A 2,426-nucleotide genomic window follows, 5' to 3' on the forward strand; every position below is an offset into this window, starting at 1 on the left:
TTCATTCAAACCTCCATACCCTGTCTTCATCCATGTGGTGGTCTAACATTCTCCCTTGTCTCCCACTGTGCTGCTAGCTTGATCCCTTTCTCTTCCCACACGATCTGCCTTGACTTTGCCTCCAGGACATCTCGGGTACATCTAACTGCCTTGTCATCTTCTCCATGGACAGCTTGAACTCACACCTGTGTATTCATGGGTGACATTGTTGGTGCTGCCACACAATCCCACCCAAGTTCCTCTGGAAACACATCCTGGATCTCGCCAGCCCATATCCGTGCCATACCAGCACCGAGTAGATGTTGGTTTTCATCCTTCTGGCTGTGAAATTTGCAAGAGTTCCCATCACTGTCCCATCCCACCCCCAGCATGGTTCCTGTTCCCTAGAGAAGAGACAAAAGCATGAGATAGCCAAAGCATACTTTATTTCCATGAGACTTTATTTTCAGGATCCCAGGCCCCAAACACAGATGCCTCAGGAATGATCCCTCTTTTCTCTAGGCCCGTGCCCTCTCCTTTCCCAGAATTCTGTTCAGCCCCTTGTCTCAGCAGTCTGCTGAAGGGCTAAGGGTGTTCCTCTTGTAAAGCTCCTCCCACAGACTTCAGTGTCATTGAGTATGAGGCAGACTTCAGAGCTCCTCTTCAAGCAAGAACAGTGACAGGAGGAGGACTGGCCCAGCAGGAGCAGTGGCACTGGGATCCCACAGGTTGGAGGTAATACAGGGAGGATGTCCTCGGGATGTCTCCCAGCCTATTGATACTGGAGGGTACATCAAGGAAACTCAGGAGATAAACACAGGGTGACACATTTCAATAAGAGACCCATGCACAGAGCACAAATCACAGTGTTCTCACAAATAGGAATTGACAACATTTTTACAGGTTAAATGGTCTTTGGAGCAGGGGCAGTGGGACGCTTGCTGGTCCTCTCTGAGGGATGCTTCAGCATATCCACGAAGCCTGGTCTACCTCATTTTCCCTCATACTACACATGGAGTGAGATTTCTTATCTCAGTCCTTTAGGTCCCTGGGGCTGACTGGTGGCTCCCTTCAGAGTTACCTCAGAGAACTGCCATTGCTGAGGCTCTCTGAAAGCCCCACCTCTTGGCTTGAGTCCCCAAGTTGAAAGTCAGTTTTTGAAATTTTAGGAGGAATCTTCTTCTCAATGCCTCCGGGCCTCGTGAGCAGGCTGGCCGTCACTAGGAGGGGCAAGCACAGGAATCTCCTCAGCGGGGAAGGAAGAGCAGCTGTGTGTCCTTGGTTCAGACAAAGTCCAGAGCAGGCACTCCATAAATCCTTGCCATCTTTATCCTAACTTTTCCTTCTATAGATGTCCTCCATGCTGGGTGTTTTCTTTATGGGTACTTCTCATAGCCACATTCTTTCACGTAAATACATAGCAATATTCCTTCTTGGAAGTATAAAGTACAATCTGGGCATTGGCTTCTGTTGTTTTTACACTATTTTCAACTCATAGGTTGTCATTCAGTAGCTTTTACTTAGCTTATTAAAATTTCCCATGATGCTCTACAGAATATGCTTCTCATTTCCTTTTTTTTTTTCTGGCTTAAATTATTTCTATGTAATCCTTGCCTTCTCCAGGTATGCTGATGCCCTCTAAGGGTTAGATCCAACAAGGCTGGCAGAAGTTATAAATTCTGGTGGTGGGTGGCCTTGTCCTCCTTGACATAATAGATGGAGTTTTCGTGCATCCAGTTATCTGAACCATGAGGATATTCCTAGATGTCACTTGAAGCTTTGGCTTCCACCCACATCTGAGAGACAGAAAGAAGCTGCATGCTCACCTGCTGGGCACCCTGAAGCTGTATCAGAATGTGAAGCTTTCAGTTCTCGGCTCTTGGCAGACTGAGTATCCTTTCGGATTGGTGGATCCTTCAACTTCTTACAGACAGAGACTGGCAAAGTGGAGCAGGAGGGCAAGGTTCAGAATCTGAAGAGAAGAGGCCAGGCTTCTCTTTACAGGAGTGTAGCTCTGGAGGGCAGCCTCTCTCCTCTCCACTGTGTGCAGCAAAAGGTGAAGAATATGCACAAAGACACAAATGACCAGAGCTGGAAGTCCACAGACTTGTCCCTCTCAATGTTGCTCTCAGAGCTGGGATGCAACCTGCTGGAGGCATTTACATTTTCCTGCAAAGTCTTCTGCTCTGTCAGAGAGGAGAACCTGCCCGGAGAAGGAATTTTTGAAGCAGGGCTTTTGGATCAATGGGAGAATATTTATACACACCTATCTCTAGGAACTGACACCCCTGGTATTTTTGATGATGTCATTGCTTTTTTTTTCATTTAGTGTGTGTGTGTGTGTGTGTGTGTGTGTGAGAGAGAGAGAGAGAGAGTGTGTGTGTGTGTGTGTGTGTGTGTGAGAGAGAGAGAGAGAGAGAGAGAGAGAGAGAGAGAGAGAGAGAGAG

At 47.4% G+C, this 2,426-nt stretch overlaps 1 protein-coding gene across 1 annotated transcript in view; it reads right to left on the minus strand.

Annotated features, from left to right (window-relative positions):
• Positions 1-403: 403 nt before the first annotated feature.
• Tacr1 (tachykinin receptor 1) overlaps positions 404-2,426 on the minus strand; it is a 157,584-nt gene continuing 155,561 nt past the window's right edge. Inside the window, exon 6 of the mRNA XM_028762466.1 lies at positions 404-2,426. This exon is cut by the window's right edge and continues 1,155 nt beyond it. The gene's annotated coding sequence lies outside the window, so the exon portion shown is untranslated.

The sequence above is a fragment of the Grammomys surdaster genome, unplaced genomic scaffold (assembly GCF_004785775.1).
Source record: "Grammomys surdaster isolate TR1022 unplaced genomic scaffold, NIH_TR_1.0 133, whole genome shotgun sequence".
In the NCBI taxonomy this organism is placed as follows: domain Eukaryota; kingdom Metazoa; phylum Chordata; class Mammalia; order Rodentia; family Muridae; genus Grammomys; species Grammomys surdaster.